Genomic DNA, 21,511 nt, shown 5'->3' on the forward strand with positions numbered 1-21,511 from the left:
AAGAAATCAAATGAGTAGAAAAATTCTATTATGGCTTATAAAAGGACTGAATTTAAAAAAACCCAATGATTATCTTTCTTTAGTTCTTCTGTGTCAATATTCCTCAGTTCCAAAGGAAATCTCTGCCTTCTACCTTCTAAACATATTTAGAAAAAAAAAATTAACATATATACCTCTCCCCACTCCCACCCCCCAATACCTGAAGGGTCTAAATAACCTACCTCTTCTTATAGTAGAGGAAATATTGGACAGAGAAATATGTTCTATAAATAATTTGTTCCCTCTATTGTGTCAAATAGTTAACCTCTGAGCTGGTCTTACATTATTAACACTGAACCTTATTCCTTGGTCCACACTATCAAGAGGAAGTCAATAAAATTGGAAGTAGAGGTGAGGTCAAAGAATTTTAGTCAAATTCCTGACTCCTCAAAGGCTAGGACTAGACAAATTCTTGCCCCAAGGCACAAGCAATCCCCAATCAACAAAACAATGGATTGTGAATCCTTAATTAGAGGATTAAGTCTTCCAGCTACTACCCCCCTCAACTACATCCCCAATTATCACAGCTCTCTTGAGCTACTTCCTATCTGCTATCCCTAAATATCTCATCTTCCAGCCCTTTAAAAAACTCACCTCTCTTTAGTTGAGTTGCCGGTCTTCCTTTGGGAAGGTAACCCTTCATGCTCCTAAACTTTTCCTTCCTGCTTATCCTCTCTCATGGCAGCTGTGGTTGATGCTGCTGCTGTTAATCTCAGTCTCAATCTCTCTCTCTCTCCCTCCCTCCCTCGCTCTCTCCCTCCTTAATTTTGGCTAACCACAGCAATATTTAAATAAGCCTTTTTGTACCATAAATACATGTGGATCAGAGCTGGTACTTTTGGTGAATTCATCACATTTGAACCCCAAACTAGACGACCCCAAAAAATTTTAATCTCACTTTTAGATTTCAACTGGTTCCCTCTTTGTCACTTTGAGGTAGTAAAGTTCTTCCATAATCAAGTCAGCAAACATGTAACATAGAATCATAGCAACTTTCCCCATGTATAGTCAGTCATTCTAAAAGACTTGAAGCTATCCAAATTTCTGGTAGGCCGTAGTTCTAGTTTTTTTTTTTAATTGATACATTTTATTTGAACCAAACGATATCCCACCCACACACATACACATACACTACTTCCCAATGACCATGCACTCTCCCCCTCCATTAATTAAAACTCTTTTGTAGCATGACAGTCACTGATAGCATAAAGGAAAGATACATATAACCTTTAAAGACAATGAAGTGGCAACAGTAAGAGTTGGTTTTTAAACTTCATTTTGTTGTTTCATTGTTTAGCTTTATTTACACCAGTATTGGTTTTTTGGCTCTGCTTTCTTCATTCTGCATTGCTTTGGAGAATCTTCCTAGATTCATATCCTTCCTTCTTTGTGGCTCAGTGATATTTTGCTGCATCCATATTAGCCAATCACTTGGGAATGTTTCTGGCTTTTTTATGATCAAAATCAATATTGCAATGAATACTTTACACACACACACACACACACACACACACACACAGAGAGACTTTTGACTCTAACTAAACTTCTTTTAAAAAAATAAAGGAGTGACTTCAGAATTTATCTACTTTACCCATCTGCAATTTTTTTTAAATGAGCAAACTAAAGCCCACAAAAAGCTGACTTGCTCAGTGTAATGAAGGATAATTTAGATGAACTAGGAGTCAAAGGTAGGTCCTCTGACCGAAAACTAGCACTGTTTTCAGTGTACAAGTCTTTTAGGGACAATTCTACATAAAAACTTAATAAAATACAATGAACACAAATGCATAACAGTTAGTACAAGTATAACACTATCCTTCTTAAAATTTTTTACCAGTATTTTCTCTAGTTCACAAACTTACATGAAACTGATGTACAAATCCCTAAGGAAGACTTCAGGCTTTTCTAAGTTTGAGAAATACTTTTTCCTTTTGAATAGGAATAAAAGAAGCAACTGGTACCTATTATTTCCCCTTGACTTTTTGTTTAGTTTGATGAGAGTCTTTATAATGTCAATGAACACTTTTAACATTTGTAAAGAAACAAAGATCATCGAGTCTATACTTCTCAATTTATAAATGAAGAAACAAGTGTAGAAAGATTCAAGTGACTTATCTAGGGTCACAATACTAGCTAATGGCAGACCCAAGACTAGACACCACACTTTCTAACCCAAAGCAATGTACTCTTTGAATGAGAACATGGAAAGTGCTTTGAAAACCTTTAAACCACTATACAATTATCACATTGTGATTTGCCCCATTTTGCAGTTTAGTTATATACAGGGTCAGCAAAAGAAATTAAATAGAAACTTGTGGTGAGTTTTGCAGAAGCCGTAGATGACACAGAAAAAGTTCAAAAACTAAAGATGCATAAAATATGCATATAGTATTGTATGATAATAAGACCATGTTTTAATTTCAAAGTACCATAATTCATACTTCTCTAGTATGGTGGATCAAAAAAAAATTTTTACTTCGATTTTCCAGATCATGAGGATACCATAGCCCTAACCCATGTGAGGTGGAAAGAATAACTGTATAGTTGCTGTTCTTATTATTATTTATATTATTATTATGTCCCCAGATAAGGGGAAAAACTAATTTCAAGTAGTACAAGTGCTTAAATACATTAAATACATTAATATTTAATACATTAATAATCAATTAAATACATTAAATACAAAGTTCTCATCCACTTTTATTTAGTTTTTCATTAAAATATTTCTATTATTCTTTTGAAGAACCTAAGCTAAAAGTCAGAGATTCAACATATAAGCAGTAGTTTACACTACATAAGCAAAGATACATGTTGAAATGAGACTACTTAGCTAAAAATGAAATAATTTTGTTTCTATAATATTAAGAGAAATAGGGAAACTCTTCTAAATCATAAAATGAGTTTCCTTATGGTCTCTAGGTAAAAGTTAAAGCAAGACTCTTAAAAAGAGTTCCATTATCACAAAAATAAACTATTTTGCATCACCGAATTATATCTATCAATAGTAAGCATACTTTAATTTTTTAAGAGTAGATTTTTGCTACTCTTTACTTCATTAAGCTTGATACAAGTATATATTTATATATTAGTAGTTAAAAATGAGTTATGAAACATTAATTTCTCATTTTCAATGGAAATCATGATTTAAAAAAAGTCCTAAATGTCCATAAATTTAGATATAACTTTTTCAAATTAGTCAGGGACAAAGGCAAATCAGAACAATTTTTTTTCCATTGAGATGTCTAGAAATGTTTTCCTAGAGGAAAACACAAAGAAACAAATTCCAAATATCAACATTTATTCCATGTAAACATCACACATATTTATAATCTGAAGCCAGCTGATATTGCTTATGATTCCCACTATGCTATGCAAATCTTCTGTCCTACGTTTGCACTGCACCTCCAAAACATAAAACAATTCCAGGTTTGCACTGCACCTCCAAAACATAAAACAATTCCAGGTAATAAGTTTAGCTCATGGGACAGCTAGGTGGCATAGTGGATAGAGCACTGGCCTTGGAGTCAGGAGTACCTGAGTTCAAATCTGGCCTCAAACACTTAATAATTACCTAGCCGTGTGGCTTTGGGCAAGCCACTTAACCCCATTGCCTTGAAAAATATAAAAAAAATTAAAAAAATAAAGTTTAGCTCATATTTTTCAACTGCCACCTCTGGTTGGTCAGAGGCATGGAGGAATATAACCTGACAACAGTTGGATAAATGATAGCCTAGAGAAGTAAACAACACAATCCTAGGTAAAATTTCAAAAGTTAATAGGTATCTAGTGTCCTCCTTATCTACTCTTTACCTTCTTCAACCTTTGTGTACTGGATATCAATATATCCTTCTCCCAGCTAACTAGCCCTTTCTTTGCTAATCCTTCCTAGAAGCCCAGTGTCCTAATACTACCATCCAAACCTGATCAGTCAGAGCAATTTATATAGATCAACCCTTTAGCAATAGCAGTGTGCTCCAAAATGAGGTTCTAACTCTTTCTCTCTAAAAATGTTCCAGACCCTTAGTGCTAGGTAGAAAAGTAATTTGGCTAAATCAATCTGTCTCTCTCCTCTCTAAAACTTTGCATACAAAGCAATTTGATTAAATCAATCCACATTAAATTTAAACAATTGAAGGCCACCCTCAATACCCTGTAGTCCCCCAAAATTGATTTCTACTTGGTAATGGTGGTGGGGGAGGAATCCTTGAAATTAAAAAAGGCAGCATTTCTTTAAGTCTTACCCCTCATTCTATTCTAAACTCTTTATGAAGTGGGGAGGAAAAAGGAATTATGTATGATCAGCAGTTCTCTATTTAGTGTGCTCTACCTGACCTGTGGAACTAGCCTTTTAAGAAAATCATTGAATATATTGAAACTGAAATAAGGTAGAATTTCTCTTGGGGACTGTCAACTTTCATTGGTATTCATGCTTAATTACTATTCAGTCCAATAATCAAATTGTCTATTAACAAATTTACATTAAATTAATTTGATTAAAAGTTTTATTTGGACACAACAATGAAGAATAAATTTTGCTAAAATTATTTAATTTTATTATTTGTTGCTAATATAGTACAATCAACAATTCACAACTCTTAAAAAAGTTTTAGAGGGAATTTGATCATTCTTTCCTTCTAACTGAAAGATAACTGAAAGAAAGAAATGTTTTGTGAAGTATTAAAATAGTAATTAATGAAAACCTTTTACCATGTAAGCCACCATTGTGCTTTTAAATCCTGAGTGGTTATCATTTTTTTTTTGTTGTTCTGGATCTTGTTCAGGAGAGCTCAAAATCATCCAAAGAACAGGTATATGTGGAAAATGTCATCAACTCTATAAGAAATTATTTATCTGTTCTATAATAATGGTGGAAAATTGGTGGGTATGTCTCCCTGATTTATTTCTTATCCAATATTATCAAGCCACAAAAAAAAAAAAAGAGCTAAGCGGGCAAACAATTCCTGTTGTCCAGATTATGACAGCCAGAACTTGTCCAACAATGTATGTATGCCCACATACATATATTGATATATTTCTATTCACACATATTGATCTTTGATATTTATTCAAAATCTACAATTCTTTCTCTGGATACAGATGGTATTCTCCATTGCAGATAGCCCAAAATTATGCCTGATTGTTGCACTAATGGAATGAGCAAGTCCATTAAGGCTGATCATCACCCCTGTGTTGTTGTTGGGTGTACGGTGTTCTTCTGGCTCTGCTCATCTCATTCAGCATCAGTTCCTGCAAATCATTCCAGGCTTCCCTGAATTCCCAATCCCTCCTGGTTTCTAATAGAACAATAGTGTTCCATGACACACATATACCACAGTTTGTTAAGCCATTCCCCAAATGAAGGACATTCACTTAATTTCCAAATCTTTGCCACCACAAACAGAGCTGCTATGAATATTTTTGTACAAGTGATGTTTTTACCCTTTTTTCTCAACTCTTCAGGGTATAGACCCAGTAATGGTATTGCTAGATCAAAGGGTACATACATTTCTGTTGCCCTTTGGGCGTAGTTCCAAATTTTTTTTCAGAAAGGTTGGATGAATTCACAGCTCCACCAACATGTAATAGTGTCCCAGATTTCCCACATCCCTTCCAACATTGATCATTGTCCTTTCTGGTCATATTGGCCAGTCTGAGAGGTGTGAGATGGTACCTCAGAGATGCTTTAATTTGCATTTCTCTAATAAGTAATGATTTAGAGCAATTTTTCATATGACTATGGATTGCTTTGATTTCTTCATCTGTAAATTGCCTTTGCATATCTTTTGGCCATTTGTCAATTGGGGAATGGTTTGTTTTTTGTAACTTTAACTCAGTTCTCTGTATATTTTAGAAATGATTTCTATGTCAGAAATACTAGTTGTAAAAATTGCTTCCCAATTTACTACATTTCTTTTGATGTTGGTTACAGTGGTTTTGCCCTTTGACCTTCTTTTAAGAACAAAGATTCACTTTTAAAAATAAACCCACCAACATTCTAAGAGCTGGTGGAGGGTAGCTGTAAGTTATAGGTTGTTACAATCTCCAAAAAAGTTAAAAATCAGTATAACTCAAAGGATAGTGGAGGAAAGAATGGTATGAAAAGACTGTGACACACAGTAAATAAGGAACTATGAAGAAGATTGCCTCTGATTACATTACCAAATGGATCCACTGGATGTCTTAGAGAAGGAACTGGCAAATTCCTTTTTTCTTTGCCTAGAAAATCCCAAATTTGGGATCTGAAAATGGCTAAACAGTGATGAAGAACCAGAGTAAATGTTTTAAAGAAATACAAATGTTCACAAAAGATGGGCTAATCATATGATGAAAGCAGGGAACAACCAATGGACAGTCCATCTGCTCTCACTGTCAGAAGAAAGCAACCCCACCCTGAAGCACACTAAGTAAACTGTGACAAATTTATGGGAGACTAAGAGCAAAATTACATTCTGAGCAAGCTGACGGATAGGTTTCATGCATATCAGTGACTCATTTCTGTAGTCTCCATTAACAGCTAATGATAATAGCTAACATTTATAGTATTTACTATGCACTGTGTTGAGCACTTTACAATTATTTCATTTGATCTTCACAACCAACATGTAGAAAGGTGTTATTATTTTCCAGTTAAGTAAACTGGGACAAAGGTTAAATGACTTGGCTAGGGTCACACTACTAGTATATACTATTCCTTTCCACTATTAAAATTCATTGCTTCTAAGATCTCTATGGAAACCAGTATTTTATATGAAGATATTCGAGTGAAAAAAACACAGCATACAACTCTGAATGCACCAAAAGTGTTTAAAAGGAGGTATTTAAATATGAAATCCTTAGTCCTTCAGAAAGAATAAACAGATGATAATTATTGCCAGGTGCCCCTAAATATATAGCAATGAAACCAAAAGGCAAAATTTTCCCTCCATTTCTACTTCAGATTTTAAATAGATTCTGAAGTACCTCCTTATATAAAGTGATACCTGTTACTTAGTATGTAAGAGGCACATCACATGGATATGATGAAGATTATACTGAATATTCTAGAGTGACTGGACCCAGAAAATGAGTGTACATTGGGAGAAATTTCCATACCTTCATTTTTTTTTTGACTTTTTGCAAGGCAATGGGGTTAAATGATTTGCCAAATTGGATCTGAACTCAGGTCCTCCTGACTCCAAGACCAGAGTTCTATCTAATGTGCTACCTAACTGCCCCTATACCTTCATTTTCTATGAGGCTGTATGCCTGAAATACTTGTTGAATGTATACCCATGGGTGATAAAGGGAAGGCAGCAACAGAGAATTAAAGAAGCTGCCATGAGACTGAATGAGGCACATCCAAGACTACAATGATGTTGTCAACAAATCCAAGCTATAATAAATTGACAAAACCAGCAGAGACTCTGAGAAAAGATCCAAGCACTCTGTTGGTAAAGCTGGCCAACTTTCATTCATTGTGCCAGGGGCTGAACAATATTCCCATACTATAGCTGGAATTAGGAAGGAAGGGATGGACATTGAAATTTTTTAAAATTGTCTTGCATTTGAATCTCAATAAGGATTTTCTTATTTCAATACATGATTCTTCCTTTATCTATTACTACTACTACTATTAATAAGGAACAAATTCAATTCAGTTAACCTTTAGTAGTTTTCAGGAAACTGGGGAGGAAAGGAGTCAGATGAAATAAGCTATGATTACTTAGACAAAAACCCTTCATATTTCACTCTTATTCCATTTGCATCCAGTCAAGTAATATGTGGATTATACTAAAAAAACAAATGTACTCACCTAAATTACAAGAACTTTTCAAACAAAACTAATACAGAAAGACACACAATACAACTATATCCCCATGCAAGAATAAAGCACACAATTGTTTATGATGGATAAACTTTATAGCTTTGTTAAACTGGTCACTGGAATTCATAGTGGTGAACACTGTCAACTCCGTTACACTTTATTAAGAAAAATTTTAAGAAAGGATTTTTGAAGGTTACCAAAATGAGCAGGGAAGGTTTGTTTATCAAAACTCAGAGGCAAGCCATTCCAGGTAACTAATGAGATTTGAAGGAGCATGAAAATGTGGTCATTGTTGTCATCTCCATTGTGAGACTTTAATAGAATATTCTAAGCCATGAAAATTCACAAATTCCTGATACCAGTAGTTTTTCTATAACTCATTTAATCAATTTTCTTAAAAAAAAATTAAAGTTTTCATGGTAAAGTTTGACAGGGTATGAGATTTGTAGTCAGGAAGATCTCAGTTCAAATCCTGGCCCAGCCACTTGCTACTTACGTGGCCTGAAGCAAAAGTCACTTTACCTTCCTGCCTCAATTTTCTTATCTGTAAAACATAGATTAATTTAATAAGGCCTCTTAAGTGTCTTTTTGTTCTCAATTTATGATCCAAGGAAATAAAGTCATAATAAGCAAGAATAATGGAATGAAACAACTTAGTAATAGTCTTGCAGCTGTTGCTTTCTTAGCAGACTGGACAGTGTCTGTGCCCAGAACCAAGTTGCTACAAACTCCAAGTTTAATACTCTTTCAAATACTCTTTCAACCACCATCATGATGTAGAAAGACACTGTCACTTAGATTCTAAAAAACTGATTTGTTGGACTTTTGTCTAATTGAATGGATTAGAAAACTACCTATGTATTTGTTTACTTTTTCTTTCAGACATTTCAGTATTATTGCAAGAATAAGTCAAATAATTCATTCTCTTTCTTTTTTTTTTAAAGTTTTTGCAAGGCAATGGGGTTAAGTGGCTTGCCCAAGGCCACCCAGCTAGGTAATTGTTAAGTGTCTGAGGCTGAATTTGAACTCAGGTATGCCTGACTCCAGGGCTGGTGCTCTATCCACTGTGCAACCTAGCCACCCCAGAATAATTCATTCTTAAACTCTCTGTATTTAAAAGAGTAAAAGTTATGTTTTGGTTAAAAGCTGAAAACATTTGGGTATTAATTTCACATCACAAATTACAGGATTTCAGGAGTGGTCCTTTTTCAAGAAGTGAAATTAGAGAACTCCAGGAAAGCTTTAATTTATAGCAATTCAAGATTACCTCCTCAGAGTAATTTGAATATATAAGGAGAATACCAATGAACTTCATTGTGCCAATTCCCTCCCATTTTCCAAATAGCAACCTCCTGGCCCTTGGTCTTAGAACTCTCTTTGCTTCCCTACAGTCCCTTGTCAGTCTACTGGTAGTCTCTCTTTTGGGGGGGGGTCCTTAAATTATTAGGTAAATGGGAGTGAATTAAATGAAGACAAGGTTAAACTAAGGTTTTTGAAATTTGAATGGAAAAAGGAAGGGGGGGGGGGTTGGAGGAGGACAACCAAATCAGGGTAGAACATCCTGTGACTACAAAGGAAGTCAGGTCTATTGTAAAACTTACCTCAAAGAAATTCCAGAAGAGGATTTCAAAAACATTTTGAACTAATATTTAGGGGCATCTTGCCAAGAGTATCATATTGATAGAAAATACTTATTTGAAAGTATAACAAGGACAACAGAGAATGTCAAATCAATATAAAATGATATTTAATATAACAACATTTATTTATACAAAGTCTGTACAAACATATATTTGTTGACAAAAATCAGTCACTTAGTTACATGGTTTGTTCTGTCTTTTAAAATCAGTGATAAATAAAAAGAATAATTTTCTAGATAAACTATGATTGTAGAGTTCAAAATACAAAACTTGTGCTTTTAGACTCAAACTATGCTATATCTTGGGTTTGAATACCATTTAGCTAAAGTTTTGATGCATTTTCATACAGTTAAGCAACAAAACAGTAGAGGACTTGAGGCATGAAAAATTTAGTGTAAATATGGTGGAGCCATGCATTTTAAAAATAGGTATGTTTTGCATAATATCAAAATGCAAGGTAGTTTCTAAGGCTGATTACATGGAAGCTCAAGAAAGCAGAGAGATTATTAAAAAGTCAGCAAGATAAACACGATCTCTAAAGCCTTTGCTAACTAGGGGAAAATTTTCAATGAGAGAAAGGCAACCAAAGAAATATTCCAAATAATTTCTCAAAAAGTTACCAAATGTCCTCATCTTCCCCAAAGTTTCTTCTTACTAAACAAGTATTTCTAAAGAAACTCTTTAGAATTCCATGCCACTTTGAAGTGTGGCATCCTTCATCTTTTAATTTGTTATAATAAAAATGAAAGAGGAAACATAGGAGTTAAAGACTTTACATAAATATTATTATATTAAATATAATTTATATTATTATTATTCTATTGTCCTGATTGATCAATATCTTTATAGATAAATGGTGATAACTGCACTTTAGAAAGTTGTCCAAAAAGTAGCTATATATCATTTGTAATTGATTAAATATTTGCATTTTCATATCATTAAATATTTTAAACTAAATATCATTTGTATTAGTTAAATGTCTGGTTATTACATTTTCCATTATAACTGGTAAATCCAGTTTGGCTTACATATCTTTTGGTCTTTTTTTTCTCAGCAATCTAACTGGTGTGAGGACTTCACATCTAATATGAAATCCTATTGATATTCATGTGGTTATACTTCTAATTTAAATAATCTAAAACTGTGAAATATGGTAAAAATATTACTTTAATTTTCTTTTAAATACAAAAAAGGATTGCTTTTCTAATTGATGATGAGAAAACTGAGTCAAGATTAAGCTCCAAAAATACGCTTCCCTCTCCTTGCATTTTAAGACAAATCAAGATGCATTATTTTTTGCCTCAAATTTTTTATGTTATTTAAGACTGAAGAATAAAATAATCATAGATTTAATGGTGGAAGTCCTCTATGGGGCAGCTAGGTGGAGCAATGGATAGAGTACCAGACCTGGAGTCAAGAGTACCTGAGCTCAAATTCGGCCTCAGACACTTAATAATTACCTAGCTGTGTGGCTTTGGGCAAGCCACTTAACCCCATTGCCTTGCAAAAACAAACAAAAAAACCTAAAAAAAAAAATAAGTCCTCTAGTCCAACACTCATTTTACAGATAAGGAAAGGGAACAACAAAATGACTTGTCCAGAGTCAGACAAGTCATAAGTCTTCTGAGAGAAGGCACTTAGGTCATGTCTTTCTGCATAAACTTCTGGACCTGGTGTCCCACATCTCCCTGAGTTAAAATCCAACCTCAGACACTTACAAGCTTTGTGAGTCTTTTAACTATTTACCTCAGTTTCCTCATTTGAAAAATAAGCTGGGGAAGGAAACAGGAATCCCAGTATCTTTGCCAAAAAAAATCCTAATAGGGTTCAAAGAATCAGATGACTGAAACAACTGTTCAACAATAACAACCTCTGTTTGGAAAAGTCAGTTCTTTTCTCACTGTGATTCCATTTCTAAACAATGATGACCTTAAATTTAAATACAGACTTGATCTACTTCCCTTCTCAAATTTCCTTTCACTATGGATTTAAAATGAAAAAGATTATTCTAAGGATTCTTAATCAGAGGTCTTTAATCTTGAGGTTTTTTAAATAAATATTCTGATATTTATATTTCAATAGAATTGGTTTCCTTTGTAATTCTATATATTTTTTTTATGCATTTAAAACCATTATTGTGAGAAGCATCCCATAAGCTTCAAAATGCCAAAGGTATACATGGAATGAAAAACTTTAAAAACTCCTGAATTTAGAATAATGGTTGAGGAAGCAATCAGCTATAAAAATCTCTCAAAGATTATTGAAAATTGCCCAAGTGAAAAGGGGAGGAAATTTCTAGATGTTTACATAGTTCAATGCATTTTAGAAAGATAATATTAGGTAAAGGATTATGTGAATAAACTAAAATTCTTCTCTGCTCAAATATAAAACAAGATACTTTTCAAAAAGGGTAATAATTGGTGTGACTATTTTATGAGACAGAAAAGGAATTCTTTGTTGGGGAAAAGAATTAAGGAGCTCAGATTTAGTTGAGAGGCTTAGCCTGATAAGTTAAGTACTTCTTTTTATTTGTCCTAAACTTGTATGCTTAAGGCATCAAGATAGTTTCAGCACAATAACTCACAGCTTAGTAGAACTATTGGGAACACACAGACTTAAGGAAAAATTAAAAGAACTTTATATATCAGGGTAACCTTTTGCAATTTACCACCTAAAGAAGAATTAGCATTTATTAAATATGCTATCATACCCACTTTAATGGGTGGGGATACTGAAGCAAACAATGGTTAAGTGACTTGCTCAGTATCACACAACTTGTATTTATGGATCTGATCGCTGGTCTTCCTCAGTCTCAGTGCAAAGCTCTTTCTACTGTGCTATCTGGAATCAAATTATATCTCTAACAACTTACTACTTAAAGGACCTGGTATAAGTCACAATCTCTATTTGCATCAGCTTTCTCATCTAAAAATTAGGGAAGTTCAACCAGTTGACTTTGAAGTTGTTTCAACTCTAGGTCTATGATCCTTCCAATTCTAATTCCTCATTCAGAGGAGGGCTTATTGTTTCTAGTGTCATTTGTTGTCTCAACAATAGTAGATAAACTTGGAAACAGATCCATTCATTTGACTGACTTATGACAATTATGTGAATAGCAACAGGTTAATGTATCAGTTTCTTAAAAATTTTTGAAGTTATTTACCAAGGGAATTTGTTGCTGAAAAATCAAAAAGTATTACAACTGATGTTTAAAGAAACATTTCTAATGTCTAAATGCTCCTTGTCACCTTTTAGTTTTTCATAAGATATGTACTTGATGGTGACATAGACAAGCAAAGCAGTCTCACTTTGAAGGCACAGCAATATAATCACCTTCTTTTACCAGTCTGATTTACCACATTCGTGTCAGTTCTTAAAAGCTCTGTATGGAGAATAACTATGTCCTGAAGAACTGTCAATACATGTGATAGGCATGACTAACAATCATTCATATATTATTGCGTAAGTTTTCTTAGAGCAATTCTGCCCAGTAATCATGTAAATAACCAATGTCTTGCCCTTCTGGAAACTTGAGTGAGTGAAAGTGAGAGAATGGGGGAGAGAGGGAGAGAGAGAGAGAGAGAGAGAGAGAGAGAGAGAGAGAGAGAGAGAGAGAGAGAGAGAATGTTTGTATGTGCTTGTGTCTTGTGCCAGGTAGGTCAGAGAAAATTAACTGTCTGGATCCAATAGATATCTGGAATTTATGTCCAAGGGTCTTCTGACAGAGGATATAGATAGTTCAGATCCAAGCAGCCTGAGAATAATTACAGTCAACTCTTCATTACTCAGAAGCCCATAATCTAATTTGTAAATTATCCATAATCCTATTTCCCTTGTTACCTTTCTGCTGCCTTCCTTGTAGATATTGACACCTCTGTGTGTTAGCAGGCAAAAGAAAAATGTTGACTTTGTTTTAAAAAAAAAGCTTTACAAAGAGGCTAACACTAGAGCTAACACTAAAAAAATCCAAAATGCTGTGGATTTCAGTTTTGAAATCACAAACAATTAAAAGTTGGGTATGAGTAATTGCTTTTAAGTAAATATTATTCATTTCCTTTGAAAACAAAAGTATATAAACACAGAAGTTTTTCTGTAAGGAATCTCAAATCTATAGACTGACATTTTTCTGCAACATAAATGGCTCACCAAATTCTTTAAAAGTTCCTTAGGTGTTCTGGATAAAGGATAGTTTTTAATCTCATTTACCTTAGAAAGAGCAAGAGTGCAATTCTCCAAATCACAGGTGGGTGGAGAACTGTAACCACAGTAGCAAAAATCAGACTCAGTCACATAACTATACTAAACAGGCTAATAATAACGAAGCATTAACAAGATACAGAAAACATCAAGAAAATTCTTCAATTTGAAATTATAAATTTACATTTCTGCAACTTAGTATTTTATACACTAGGCTTTATTGTGGATTAGTGCCATATCCCAAACCAAGGAAAACTTTTTATTTTGTGTAGGCCTGTTCTCATAGTTCAATGCATGTTAAGTTTTAGAAATTTTAAAATTGAGGCACTTCCTTTGAACTATTTTTGACATCAGTGAGAAAAAATGTCAAATTTTACATGCCAAAATTTAAAAATAGCAGTAAATTTCCCCCTAGGAGAGGGGGGAAAATTGATAAAATCCTCTCACAATCTCTTAACATACTGAAAGGAAGAACAAATTTTATTTATGATTGTAAATATATATTCCTAAATTTTCTTTCATCAAGCCTAATCAATTACAGGTCTAAAACATTTTATCTTAATTAATGTTCTCAGTTTTTAAGAATTTTTGGTTTTAACTCTAATCTACAAAAGGATTTTTAGTTTTTTTGTTTTTTGCAAGGCAATGGGGTTGCCCAAGGCCACACAGCTAGGTAATTATTAAATGTCTGAGGCCAGATTTGAACTCAGGTACTCCTGACTCCAGGGCCGGTGCTCTATCCACTGCACCACCTAGCTGCCCCTCCATTTAAGATTAATACAGATAAAATATTCTTCAAGTGTTCTATCCATCTAAAAGTGAAACAAATTTATCAGAAATTTATAGTGTTTCATTTTCAAATCTGTAACTCTAGGCATAAGCTAAATTGTTTACAAAACATTATTAGAATGGATGTAACGTGAATTAAGGACAAATTTAAACTCATTTTTTTTTTCTAGTTCACTCCCAATTACATTTTGAAATTTGTGATGAATCTCACAAGGAAACTTCAAATCTACAGTGCCTTTATTAATTATCAATCTGACAATCTCAGCTTGATCTTGAAATAAACACTTGAGCATGAATGATAACTAGACTAGTTTTATAAATCTGACTAAACATTTTAGCTTCCTCTTCCCCTCTTTATAGTTGCATTTTGTCCTTCTCCTCTATGTAGTCCAGAACTCCTTTTTCTTTAAACCTCTCAGACAAACAAACACCTTCAGATTAACAAGGAATATTACAAGATCAGTATTGAGGAGCATATACTAATAATAATAATCAGAAACTTTTTAAAATATCCATTTATATACACTTATTTATAAAGGTTGTGTAGGAATTGTTACAAAAAGAGCAAAAGGATTCTTCTTATTTCCTTAGTAGAAGAAGCAAGACTAGTAGTAAAAGTAATAGGAAGGAAGGACACAAAGGTAAATGTGAGCCAGGATGGTAGGCCAGTAACTAAACAAGTCAGGTCTCCCTTTCCTTACCTAATAATTTTTTTTTGATCCTAGTGGTTATGATTTTCCTCTTCAGCAAAATTCCTTACTTGTTAATACTATTCAGTTTTCAAATTCTTAGTCTTAATAGTTGAAAGGTCTCATGAGCAAGTAGCTTGCTATTTGGTAATGAGTAAGATGACTGTTCTCCCTAGAAACATTCTGAAATTTATTTTGTTTGTATTCAAGTATATTTATATACTAAACATCAACCATGGAACTAGGTTCTCTTTGCTATCCAGTTGCTTGACTCTTTGTGATACTATTTGGGGTTTTCTTGGTAAAGATACTAGACCATTTCCTTCTCTAGCTTATTTTAAAAATGAGAAAACTGAGGTAAAATAGAGCTAAGTGACTTCTCTAAACTTGCATAGCTATACTCGGTGTCTAAGGCTGGATTTATATTCAAGACAATGGGTCTTCCTGACTCTAGGCCCAGTGCTTCATCCACTCTGTCTCCTAGTTTGCCCTATTGGCTAAGGGAATTGTTAATAGTTTTCAGTTGGCAGGATATGATAAATGCTTACCTATAAGACATACAAAATTAAGAAATATATTGTTTAAAGGACTAACAGGTGGCCTAAAGGGTTAGATGTCTCTAAAGATTGATAACATCAAAAAAAATGTCATGTGAAAAGGTGGGATAAGATCTGGGCTTTAAAAGAGGGACAAAATTTGACTAGGTGAACAGGAAGGCATTCTAGAGGTATGAACACACTGGACTGATTAGAGTGGAGACTAATGTGAACAAAATGAAAGCCCAAAGCACAATTGCAAGGGACAGTGAAGAGGTTTATTTCACTCAAGCAGAACTGAAGAGGCCCATTTTACTAAAGTAAAAATGGGAAAACTGGAGCTGAATGTGACTAAGAGTTTTGACATCTAGACTCTGAAGGGCCTTGAATAAACAAACACTAGGGAGTTTCAACTTTATTCTATAAGCAATAGGTCAGGATTGATGTTTATGGGGGGTGGATAAATGACCTAATCAAAATGATATTTCATAAAAATTAACTTGGTAGCTATGTACTAAATGAAATGAAGTAGAGAGAAAAAACCTATATGTAGGGCTTTTATTTTAAAATACTGTTTAGGTTTGAACATTCTTGTGTATGTTATTGATATTGTTTATGGAAGACAGCACTTCTCTGAAATCTAGTATTAAACTAGATGTCAGAAGACCAAGTTCCTTCTTCTTGTTTAAGATAATACAACTTCATATAAAGGAAACTATTTTTAGCCTCAGTATACTCTAGTGGAAAATAATATACCATCTGTGTTTATTCACTTTATAGCGATATTGTAAGAATTATAATGGCTATGAAAATTTACCTTTTCTGTTAGTTTTGAGCCAAATCCTGTAAGTTCCTTATTACTAAAATGTCACTATAACAACAAAAAGCAAGATAAATGCTTCCCACAACATAGCCATAACACAAACTAAAGAGATTTATGCAATCTAGAGCAATAAACTCTAGACCATAGTAATAAAAGTAATACATTTTGATTCTAATGTAAACAGGTAAACCAGTAGTATAATTGATCCAAAAATACATTTCAATATAATAACCTTAAAAATGATACATTTCACTGATGTTGCCTAAAATTGCTCAAACCTTTGTGCACACCTTTAAAGTAATTCTTAGAGTTAGATATATGTTACTTAAGCCTCTTCGCACAAACACTCATTTTTGGTCAAAGATGATATTGCCTAACTTGAATATATATCTCACTAAATTTGGATCTGAAGGACTGTTAACATTTAAAAAATTTTAAATCCACCTTCAAAGGATGAAAATTTGTACCAATGAAAATGTTTTTTAAAAGGACTACAGGCTTTAAGGTAAATGGTATTTTTTTTTCTTCAAACAATTAAATTCAGTGTTGTAGAGAAAGGATTTTCATTTTTAAATCAACAATCTGCATTAATCCACTTTCAATAGCATAGGGTTTCTTTAACATTTTTGTGTTATAGACTCCTTTTGGCAATCTGGTGAAGCCTATGTATTCCGCAAAATAGTGTTTTAAATGCTATACACACACAAACACACACACACACACACACACATAAGTAAGTATGCAGGATTACAAATGAAACCAATGGTAAGTGAAAAATAAAGATGTAATTTTTTTTCTTCAAATACATGGACGTTCCTTGAAATCTATTTGTAGCTACCAGATTGAGAATCCCTGCTAAGATTTAAATCACCAAATTTTTAATCCTAGCCTTTCTTTTTTTTGCTTGAAAATTGCAAAAAGAAATTCCATGAACATATTCAGCACTAGAGGCATTTCTGGAATAGACTGTTTTATCACTAATCTAAAAATTCATTCAATAAATATCAAGTAACTCCTACTGCAAGAGACTACACAAGGCACAATAAAGGATGCAACACTATCCTATCCCTGCCCTTTACTATCACTCTTCAGTCTATCAAAGATTTTGAGTAGTTTAAAAACATAAGAAATCACATATTTTAGAAAAGTGGCTCTTGTTTACAGCAGTTTTATTACTTACTAAATATTTAGCAAATAATGTTTATTCTTTGACTTGCCATAGTTCTTTTCAACAAGAAGCAATAAATCATCTGTATTGTTAGTACAAATTACTTTAATTTTTAAGTTCTTTATGGGACATTAAAAGATTAATCACTAGGAAGATTAAATAATTAAGACTTAGAAAAGATTCTCCAACAATTCATTAAATATATGCCAAGCTTAAGGTGAAGATGATTATAGAAAGCTGGTCTCAAAGTCACAAAGACCTTGGTTCAAGTTCTGCCTCTGACGAATGATTTCTGCATGTCAATTAATCTCTCTATGGTATAGGAAGAATAGGGGTGCTGACCTATTATTAGCAAAGGGAATTTTATACCTTGGGTGTTCCCTATAACTATGAAATCAAAGATCCAGTTCCCTATGTCAATTATAACATGCCCTTTTACTATATATGGTAGTAAAGTTATATCTTTACACATATCCTACAGAAAGTACAGACTCAATCTGATAAACTTCTTAATAATAAAGTAAATTACAAAAGTATTTTAACTATGTGATTGAGGTCAACAGTTTACTAGATATAGAACTGTGTTGAACTTGACTACTTGACTAGAAAAATATCACATTTCAAATAAAAGCATCTTAAACATTCTAAAATTACTATCACCTCAAACTACCATTTATATAATATACTACATTTTTATCAATAATTATCATCAAAAGTCAGTCTTCAAAGCCAAATTATATAGTGCTAGCATTTGTCAGACTTTTACAAAGTAACCAAGGTCAAATTATAAATAAGTTTTGAAAAGTGCAGCTATCTACTGTCTTAAGCAGCATGAGTGAAAATACTTGCTTTCAAAAACAAATTACACAAAATCCTAACTTCATAGATGAAAAGTCATTTTCCCACTTCATAGTAATAAAATAAAAATCTTCCCTGAAAGTAAATAGCTCAGTAAATCCCAATTTCTAACATAAAGAATGTTATTATTCAGTTATTATTCATTGTATTGTTCTTAGTCTATCAAACATAAAGGAAATCATCCTTTCAGTGAACTGTTCATTCTCTTCTAAGTAAATTTTCTCTGGGATTCATCTGCTTTACTATTTAAGTTTTCCTTTTATAATCCTTTTTCTATTTCACTTTTTCTACTCCCAGGACAACAATTTAAACAATTTACAGGCAATTTTTAAGTAGAATCTATATTGTCTTTAGGAATAACAAATAGATAAAAATCTGTAGCCATTTTGACTAAAATGTAATCTTCTCTTTCAAACTTCAACTGTTAACACAGGCTGCAGATAGATCTCAGGCTAGCAAACTGTTATAATTATGTAATTTTTTGCTAAAGTGAAAGGAACTACTGTTTTATTTCCCCACCATTTTTTGGGAAACCTCCAGAGGTCATTTCAGGTTAAAATGTACTTTGATCAATATTTGTCCAAATTATTTTTAAGATTAAAAAAAAGCTTACTAAACTATTTTAGCTTAAAAAAATTTACAAACCTAGTTAATCAACTTGAGAACTGTCTCTACCCGAGTAAATGGGTATGCTCAGCAGTATATTTCAAGTAAAAACATATTTATAACAGAAAAGACCAATCTTTTTGCTAGAGCATTGAGGGCATTATAAGTATGGATAAAATAAATAGCATAAATAAATAAATTAAATAGCATAAATAGCATAATTCTAAAATTACTTTAGATTCTCTAAGAAAAAGTTAGATACTCATACAATAATACCTCTGAGATTGAGTCAATATGAATTATTTGAGGCTATACTGATCCAAGACAACATTATACAGCAATATTATCAAAGATCAACTATGACTTAACGCTTCCTGGGAATACAATGGTCCAAGACAATTCCAAAAAACTCAAGTTAGAAAATTCTACTTATATTCAAAGAAAAAAACGATGGAGTTTGAATGCAGATCCAAGGATATTATTTTCAGTTTTTTTTCCCTTTTGTTCTAATTCTTCTTTTATAACATGACTAATGTGGAAATGTTTAATATGAATGTATATGTATAAACTATATGAGATTGCTTCCTGTCTTGGAGAGGAGGGAGAAATAAAAAATTGGTACTCAAAATCTTAAAATTAAAAAGCTTTTAAAAAATAAACATCATGAAAAGAGTTGTCTTCATTTTGAATACCTAATGTATAGTGCTTTAATACAGAGATATACTCAAAGTCTTTTGAGATGGGTAGGACTGTTTGACTCCCTACACTGCCCTCAGATTTTAGTATTTTGAAACCTGGCATCTGGGTTTTAAAAGGTTTCTCCTATTTCTTCCCTGAGTTTCAAGCTGTCCTCTATTAATTTTTTTCTACTTCCCTTATGCCTATTTTTATCAATCCCAAAGACTCAGAAACCAGATGGATAATCTTGTTAGCAAGGTGTGTGTTAAGTAAAAATAAATAAGTTGTAATGACTCTTTTTAAAAAAGATTCATGGGCTTTTTAGTTCTACAGATTGTGAAAACTCTTTTGATTGCTAAGATCTCCCCTCCCATCTCCATTTTTAAAAGTTTACTTCCTAGCTGGTTGCTTTTAATATGGGTGATTTGTCAGAGATTAAATAGGTTCAAGATAGGTAAGACATTAGTATAATCAGATAACAAAAGAAGGAACAAAGCAGGAATAACTGGAAAAAATGTTGGAATTACACATGCACTGACCTATGCTTTAGGTGTGAATAAGACAGATAATCATAGGAACATAACTGGAAAGGATTTCAGAGGACATCTGGTCCAATTTCCTTATTTTATCATTGGGGAAACTGAAACTTGTGGAGGTTAAATGACTTCACCAAACAAAAAGAGGCAAAGTCCATAAATAAAAAATGTAGTTTTATTTTTCAGGAAAATTTGATTTGTAAAGTAATATGCAATTGATGTACCACTATATAACCTATTTAAAAAGCACTGGCACAAGCAGTCCCCAATTTGTAATGGCCCCTCTTTCATTGTCTTTATGAATTAATCATTTGTCAACATGCATATACCATCCAACCCCAAACACCATACAGCTGTACCTCTTACAACTTCACAAATTCCCTTTTGAGAGTTATTCTTTTGTGGTTTCATCCCCTGCAAGGTTGGTCTTAGTATTATGGAAAAATGGAGGAAGATAAAGGAAAAGAAAAGGAATGTACTTTCAAGAGACCTCTCACTTTATAAGACTTGAAACCTTCACATTGGCTTTAAAAAGATGTTGAATGTTCCTGCCTGTTTATTGGTTAATTCATGAAGAGGATAATATATATCTAAATAGATTAAGAGATGTGGATCAACCAAATAATTCCCCTTAAACCTTGTAATTTATAGAAGCCAAATATTTAGCTCTTCCACATCAACCAAATCCAATGTTTCATGAAAGTGATCCTGGGCTCATGAAAGTTTTACTATTGCTGTGTTGTAAAGAGACAACTGACTTCTCTTTCATTCCTAAACTACAAATAGCGTAACTTCTCCTCTCCCTAATTTATCTAGGGTGGGGAAGGGAGAGACTTTTCTGTAAATGAATCCAGTCCTTGACTTTTAAGCACATTTGAGTACTCCTAGGTTGGGTGATATTAGCTCCATCAAATCAAAAACCTACCTTCCCCCAATAATACACATATAAGTATTTTTTTTAAAAAAAAAACATTTATGATATTGTGTAACAGTGCTATAAAGGATCCAGTGTAATTCCTGTCTGTCTGCATAATAAAATGGGGAGCCATCCATATAGAATAGCAAATGATCTTCACCTATGAGTTTTTTCCTCTACTCAAAAGTCAGTGTCATATTCTTTAGAGTTTAGACAGCCATGGAGGGTGTGG

The 21,511-nt window shown here is 33.0% G+C and overlaps 1 protein-coding gene across 2 annotated transcripts in view; it reads right to left on the reverse strand.

Annotated features, from left to right (window-relative positions):
- MAN1A1 (mannosidase alpha class 1A member 1) overlaps positions 1-21,511 on the reverse strand; it is a 197,024-nt gene that overhangs the window by 170,654 nt on the left and 4,859 nt on the right. The window lies entirely within an intron of this gene.

Source organism: Macrotis lagotis, chromosome 5, assembly GCF_037893015.1.
Source record: "Macrotis lagotis isolate mMagLag1 chromosome 5, bilby.v1.9.chrom.fasta, whole genome shotgun sequence".
NCBI classification, from domain to species: domain Eukaryota; kingdom Metazoa; phylum Chordata; class Mammalia; order Peramelemorphia; family Peramelidae; genus Macrotis; species Macrotis lagotis.